The following is an 8,088-nucleotide window of genomic DNA, read 5'->3' on the forward strand; positions in this document are numbered from 1 at the left end:
TATTCTCCACTGTGGGCACACAGCGATGAACGTTTGTCAAAACTTAACACATTTCTAAAATGGCTGAACTTGCAAATCAGACCGCATAGACATTTTAACTTCCTGCATCGTGATTTATATCCCAGTGAAGGATGAAAACCTGTGGCTAGCAAGAGGAGAAAAGCCAAGACTATTAAATCCATCACTATTAGCAGGAAGCCCAGCCCAGCCCAGTAGAGGTGCTTCCTAGCGCTGGAAGGAGCGACTTGAAGTCTGCCTGCAGTGGGGGGGACAGGGCAGCCGTGGCAGGGTTTGGTTATAAATTGGGCTTCCTCCACTTGGTCCTTTGTTGAAAGTGTGGAAGTGGGGACAAAAATAACGAAATGTTGGGGTTGAAGTGATAACACAGTGGACAGAGATGGTATGCGTCTCATATGGCATCCCATATGGTCCCCTAAGCACTGTTGTATTAATTATTAATTATATAGTCCTAGAGGTGCATGGGTGAATGGTGAGGTCTTTCTCGGGCCCAGCCCTGGGCCTGCAGCCTGTTAAGCCTGTGGGTCTGAAGGTTCAGGATAAAGGTGAGAAAATGATCCATAGGCAGTTAGATGAAGTTTTAGGAGATATCCAGCTTTTATTACAAGGCCCTAAGCGCCATGTGCATATACCTCACATGGCCTCTAAACTAACCAGCCTCTCTGCACCCAATCTGTCTCTCTTCTCTACCTGCAGCATCTTCTTTCCTGCTGCTTCTGTCTCACCTCTACCCCAGGCCACTCTAATTACCAACCACAGACCCCCTCCCAGCTGTTGGTGAGCTAGGCAGGAAGTTGGAGGAGGGGGTACCAAGCACCCCAGGAGTGATTCCTGAGTGCAGAGCCAAGAGTAACATTTGAGCATTGCTGGGTGTGGCCCAAAAACAAAACAAGAAAATAAGGGTTATGACCATGTTAAGTCCAGCCTGACACCCACCTGGGGCTGATTCCTGCAGACATCCCTCAGCTCCCTGTGTTATTATAGGGGATGGGAATTGGACCTTCCAGCCTGTCTCAGGCCAACCTGGTTTCATGGTCTGGACACTAGAGGTAGGACTTGGATTTTTCCAAGTCTTGCAGGATAGGGGGCTGTATACGTGTGCATAGGGGAATAATTTTGGGATCAGACCGTGAGATGCTTAGGGATGACCACCAGCTCTGCTTACAGACATTTCCTAACATCTGTGGAGTCTCTGGGGCCTCAGAGATGGAACCCAGTTTCTTGTGAACAAAGGTTGTACTCAGCCCACTGAGCTGACCAGGATTCTAATTTTTGTTTGTTTGTTTGTTTGTTTGTTTGAGGTCACACCCTGACAAGAGCAGATTTACTACTGGCACTGCACTCAGGGATCACCCCTGGCAGTGTTCAGGGGACCATATGCAGTAGCATTCAGCACATTAACCTTGGGCCCAGGATTTTATTTTCATTTACTGTCTCACCATGTCTATTTATATATTCAGTCTTGAAATAAATTTTTGGGGTTTTTTTGGGGGGGTCACACCCGGCAGTGCTCAGGGCTTACTCCTGGCTCTATGCTCATAAATCACTCCTGGCAGACTCAGGGGACCATATGGGATACCAGGATTTGAACCCCCGACTTTCTGCATGCAAGGCAAATGCCTTATATCCATGCTATCTCTCTGGCCCCTTGTTTTGTTGTTTTTTTTTGGGTCGCGTCCAGCTATACAGGGATTACTCCTGACTCTGTGCTTAGAAATTGCTCCTGGAGGGTCCGGAGAGATAGCACAGCGGCATTTGCCTTGCAAGCAGCCGATCCAGGACCAAAGGTGGTTGGTTCGAATCCCGGTGTCCCATATGGTCCCCTGTGCCTGCCAGGAGCTATTTCTGAGCAGACAGCCAGGAGTAACCCCTGAGCACCGCCGGGTGTGGCCCAAAAACCAAAAAAAAAAAAAAAAAAAAAAGAAATTGCTCCTGGAAGGTCAGGGGGGTGGGGGCTGTGGAATACCAGGGATCAATCCTAGGTAGATCATGTGCAAGGCAAACATGAAATCTGCAGTGCTTATTCTGTCCCCTTCAAACAAATCTTTAAAAAAGGGCCAGAGTAATTTACAATAGGTAGGGCATTTCCCTTGCACAATGCCAACCCCATATGGTCCCCTGAGCCAGCCAGGAGTGATTCTTGAGTGCAAAAACGAGAGTATCCTGAGCATCTCCAGGTCTGGCTCCCAAAACAAAACAAAACATAAAAAGATAAAAGAACCAGGGACTAGAGAGATAGCACAATGGGAATGGCCACCAAACAAGAATATAGGAGCCTGCTTAACAGGTCAAACTGAGGGAAATATTTTTTTTTTTTTTGTGCCATACCAGGCAGTGATCAGGGGTTATTCCTGGATCAGTACTCAGAAAACAATCCTAGCTGGCTTGGGGGATCATATGGGCTGCAAGAATCAAACTTGATTTGGTCATTGCAAGACAAATGGCCTACCCACTGTGCTATCACTCTGGCCTCTTAATTTTTTTTTTTTTTTGGTATTTGGGCCACACCCGGCGGTGCTCAGGGGTTACTCTTGGCTGTCTGCTCAGAAATAGCTCCTGGCAGGCACAGGGGACCATATGGGACACCAGGATTCGAACCAACCACCTTTGGTCCTGGATCGACTGCTTGCAAGGCAAATGCCACTGTGCTATCTCTCCAGGCCCCTTAATGTATTTTTTTAGAACAATTTTAACATTCAAAGAAAATGAGAACCTGGGAGTGTGGCTCAGTGGCAGTACCCACTTGGCAAGTGGGAGACCACAAGTTCGATCCTGGCAACATTTCGCATCCCTAAGTGTACCCCTGGTGCCACAACTATTTCACACAACCAAGTGTGCAAACTCTGGTCATGCACAAGGGAGGGAAGGGAAGAGAAAATGACTGTGAAGCACGTGAATGCAGGAGATGTAAAAATCTATGAGTCCCTACTTTGACTTGGAGGGATGAACTGCTTCTCCATCATTAACATAACTTACTCTGAAACTTAGTTATGAATAAAAAAATAACATTTACGGGGCCGGGCGGTGGCGCTAAAGGTAAGGTGCCTGCCTTGCCTGCGCTAGCCTTGGACGGACCACGGTTCGATCCCCCGGTGTCCCATATGGTCCCCCAAGCCAGGAGCAACTTCTGAGCACATAGCCAGGAGTAACCCCTGAGCGTTACCGGGTGTGGCCCAAAAACCAAAAAAAAAAAAAAAAAAAAAATTTACCCTGTCTTTAAAATAAAGCATTGTAGGGGCCAGCGAGGTGGTGCTAGAGGTAAGGTGTCTGCCTTGCAAGCGCTAGCCAAGGAAGGACTGAGGTTCGGTGTCCCATATGGTCCCCCCAAGCCAGGGGCAATTTCTGAACGCTTAGCCAGGAGGAACCCCTGAGCATCAAACGGGTGTGGCCCGAAAAACAAACAAAAAAAAGAATCAAATAAACACAAATAAAGCATTGTAGTTCACCCTTTGAGCATACTGGCTTTACATGCAGGGATCACTCCTGCTAGGCTTGGATGACCATATGGGGTGTCAGGGATCAAACCCAGGGAGGTTGCATGTAAGGTAATTGCCCACCCACTCTATTATATAGCTTCAGCCCAAGGAAAGCTTCTTTACATTCAGTATGATGACTTTTTTGGGGGGGGAGGGGTGGCACACCCAGTGACACTCAGGGTTAATTCCTGGCTATATGCTCAGAAATCGCTCCTGGCTTGGAGGACCATATGGGATGCCAGGGGATCAAACCATGGTTCATCTTAGTCTAGTGCAGACAAGGCAGACACCTTACCACTTGCGCCACCACTCCAGTCTCCAGTATGAATTCTGTCAAGGATTATCCATGGACTTGAAAATCTTTCAGAAACATGGAACCATGAAATAGTTCTGTGTCTTGAAGTATCTGCCTTGCTAGTGTGTCTGATCCTGAGTTCAAATGCCTGGTTTCCCCACATACTTCAAGCCTGAGCCTGGCACCTCTGCTCTGGGAGCCCCGAAGTTCTCATCTGACATCTGGCTTGACCAGGTGCATATGATCAGCATGACAAAGAGGTATAACCCATCCTCCTGTGAGCACTGCCACCCCGAAGTGCAACTGCTGGCCAGCATGAGTGTGACCCCAGATACCCCTGGCAAGCATTCAAAAACATGTGTGCTCCATTCACCACGACTAAGTATAGGGATCCTGGCGAACTCATGTGCAAAGGTTGCAGTTAAAGGACCATATCCCTCAGTGAGTACCAGAGCCCAGAACACCAGCTCCCCACAACTACCTAAGGGACCCCCCTCATGCGGACACAATGTGGAAGCCTCATGGAAGAGTCGTTGTAACAACAAAGGGAAGGAAAAGGAAGGTGAGGGGCTGGGAGTAAAGGAGTTCTAAAAAACAAACAGGGAGCCGGAGAGATAGCATGGAGAGATAGCATGGAGGTAAGGCATTTGCCTTGCATGCAGAAGGACAGTGGTTCGAATCCTGGCATCCCATTTGGTCCTCTGAGCCTGCCAGGAGCGATTTCTGAGCGTAGAGCCAGGAGGAACCCCCCCCCGCCCCCCCCAGCGCTGCTGGGTGTGACCCAAAAAACTAAACCAACCAACCAACCAACCAAAACGTTAGGCGCTAGATGTCCTGACCTGGAGACATGGGAGATTGTACCAAGTCCATGGGAGACACCTCCTTCCCCATTCTTCTGCCTCCCCCCAAGTCAGTGGGGGCTTCCTTGGCCAGACTCATTACTCTCAGGAAGCAGGAAATGAGACCTGGGCATGGACCACTGTGGAGGGGGACCCCAGGCCAGCAGACCATCTCCAGACCCCACAGATAGCTCAAGCTCCACGTCCCAGAAATCTTCTGTGACCTCTCAAGGGATAGAGAGACAGGGACCACCCCAGAGCATGGAGGATGGGGGGCATGTTCACAGAAGTCCTGGCTGGAGTAAAAGTGTTGAGGTAGCACAGCCAGAAGGGCATTTGCCTTGCATGTGGCCAACCCAAGTTCGATCCCTGGCATCCCATAGGGTCCCCAGAGCACTAACAGGTAATTTTTGAGCACAGAGCCAGTAGTAACCCTTGAGGACCACCAGGAGTGGCCTCCGAAACAAGCAAACAAACAAAAAGTGCTCAGGTAATGTCATGAAAAAATCACGTGCTTCCTGTCCTGTCTAGCCCCTCATTTATCTCCTCTGTATCTACTTGTGCTTGGGAGAAGTGAGGACAATCACCTCTCTGTGCAGAGAATGGGTTGTACCTGAAGCAAAGCCATAGTCTCCCAGGGTTTCGGGGTACAGAACCTGTCCAGGCAAAGCTGGGGAGCTGGGCCCGACCACATAGAGGTGGGTTTGAGGTTGGCAGAGGAGGTGAGTGAGGAAGGGACTCCCTATCTGTGGATGGAGACTTCCAGGGAGACAGGTAGGGGGCAGCCCAGGGAAGTACTGTTGAGAAAAAATAAAACAGATTGCTTAGCCCTGGAGACCCCATTCTTTGTCATACACACCCACTTGGTAGTGTCTTCACAAACCAGAAACTGGGGCCTCACCCAGATGTAGAAATATGAAGTCCTGGGGCCAGAGCAATAGCATAGCGATAGGGCATTTGCCTTGTGTACTACAAACCCAGGTTTGATCCCCGGCACCCCACATAGTCCCCTGAGCCTGCCAGGAGCGATTTCTGAGCACAGAGCCAAGAGTAACCCCTGAGCACCGCTGGGTGTGGCCCCAAACTCAAAATAAATACATAAATAAATATTAAAAAGAAACAAATATGAGGTTCCACCCCAAGAAGGGTGGAACCTCAGAAAGGAATGTGAAATATGGAAGACCTATCAGCAGGCCAGAGATGAGGTTGTTAGGCCATCTTCAGCTTTTATTAAGACAAATAACCAAATTCACTTTTGTTTCTTTTCCCAGGTGTGGTCAGATAATATGGCTGCTTGGCATGACTCCACCCTCACCAGCCACACCCTGAGATCCATCCAGGTCCAGGTCCTGCCCTCAGATTCACTGATTGCACAAAAACGTTTGCCCTCTGCCACTGGGACGCTCCAGGAATGCTCCAGGAACTTTCAGAAATGCTCCCGTGGAGGCTGAGACTGACACAGTCTACCCAGTCTTTTCTCTAAGCACCAGTGGCTGAGGTGGGCCCAGCAAGAGGTAGGAGCACTCTTTTCTTGGGTCCATCTCACTCAGACCCACTGGGCCAAGTTTCTTTAAAAAGAATTCTGAGGGGCCGGGCGGTGGCGCTCGAGGTAAGGTGCCTGCCTTACCTGCGCTAGCCTAGGAGACGGACCGCGGTTCGATCCCCCGGCGTCCCATATGGTCCCCCAAGCCAGGAGCGACTTCTGAGCGCATAGCCAGGAGTAACCCCTGAGCGTCACCGGGTGTGGCCCAAAAACCAAAAAAAAAAAAAAAAAAAAAAAAGAATTCTGAAAGCTAGAAGCAGAGAAGCAGAACAAGATGGAGCTCACTAGCTTTTTACATTCAGCTTTCTCAGGAACAGTTTGAGGCTGAAGAAAAAGTAAGATCCTAGAGATCATAACCAACCTCACTGGTTTCCTCCTGAAGAGAACTTCCACCATCTGGGTACCGAAAGGCTGGATCCCTCAATTATTAGAGGATTTTGGAGAAGGAGGTGCCTTTCCAGAGATTCATTCATATGACCCAATATCCAGTGGAAAGGAACAGAAGGAAAAAAAATGTCAAATGTGTTTGTCATTTAGGTGAATGTTGAAGGGATGGTGCAACTGCTTGACAATGACAGTCAAAAGACAAGGTCATTTGCAGTGAGTCCACTGAGTTGGTTGACAAGAGAGTAATGAATCATATTTAGCCCTGACCTATATAGACCCAAAGAAGAAGCCATTAGAGAGCTAACAGGATAAGGGAAAAGACAAGAGTAGCCATAGAGCAATCTCTATTGCAGAAGATTGCCACAGCCATACTGATTTGAGCAGCTGATAAGATGGCTCCTGCTCAGGATATCTGATACATTCTATCTCAACAGAGTTGCTTTCTATTCAGAGCTAAACAGAGCGCAATTTGGATAGAGCGCAATTTGGATGGTGGAAATACAGAAAGATCCCCTGGAGCCTCCAAGGTTCAGGATGAATAAGAAACTTTCTCAGGGACCATCTTTTCCTCCTGTACCTGTCCTGCATTCTCCTATCCAGAAGATGACAATGAAGGAACAATAAGAAAGGAAGATTCCTCTTGTATTTCCAAATGGAAAAATGCTAGAGGTTGAAATTGGTATGAAACTGCGTACAATTTCATTAGATAGATGTCTGGCTGCTGATAGAAGAGGAATACAGACCATAGACATCATTGAAAAAATTTCAAAACTGGCTGGATCATTGCTCATCATAATACTCATGAAGCAGTGGATCCTTTCTTCTTAGTTTTTTTCCCTTCTTTTTTTTTTTCGGGTGGGAGGGGCCACACCCCAAAACTTAGGTGCTTAGGGGTTACTCCTGGCTCTGGACTCAGAAAGCACTCCTGGCAGGCTCGGGGACCATATGGGTAGCCAAGGATCGAATCTAGGTTTGTCCTGGATCGGCATCGTGCAAGGCAAATGCCTTACCTCTGTGCTATTGCTCCGGCCCAGATTTTTCTTAGTTTTATAGAAAAATGTGGAAATGTGTGATAAAATAAAGTAGTTCATGTCCTAAGGTTCTATGAAAAAGGCAGGAGCTTCAATTTAAAAGATAAAAGATGGCTGGAGAGATAGCATGGAGGTAAGGTGTTTGCCTTGCATGTAGAAGGACGGTGGTTCAAATCCCGGCATCTCATATGGTCCCTCAAGCCTGCCAGGAGTGATTTCTGAGCGTAAAGCCAGGGGTAATCCCTGAATGCTGCCTGGTGTGATCCAAAGACTGGAAAAAAAAAAAAGATAAGAGATTTAAAAATCTAATTAAAAAAAGATGTGTGTGCGTGTCTGGTTTTTTGTTTGTTTGTTTGTTTTGTTTTTGTTTTTGGGTCACACCCGGCATGCTCAGGGGTTACACCTGGCTCTAGGCTCAGAAATCGCTCCTGGCAGGCTGGGGGGACAATATGGGATACCGGGATTTGAACCACCATCTTTCTGCGTCTAAGGCAAATAC

At 48.0% G+C, this 8,088-nt stretch overlaps 1 pseudogene; it reads left to right on the plus strand.

Annotated features, from left to right (window-relative positions):
- The first annotated feature begins 4,038 nt into the window (after positions 1-4,038).
- On the plus strand, positions 4,039-7,386 carry LOC125995733 (SNW domain-containing protein 1-like; annotated as a pseudogene).
- The last annotated feature ends 702 nt before the right edge of the window (positions 7,387-8,088 follow it).

This window comes from Suncus etruscus, chromosome 18 (genome assembly GCF_024139225.1).
Source record: "Suncus etruscus isolate mSunEtr1 chromosome 18, mSunEtr1.pri.cur, whole genome shotgun sequence".
Taxonomy (NCBI): Eukaryota; Metazoa; Chordata; class Mammalia; order Eulipotyphla; family Soricidae; genus Suncus; species Suncus etruscus.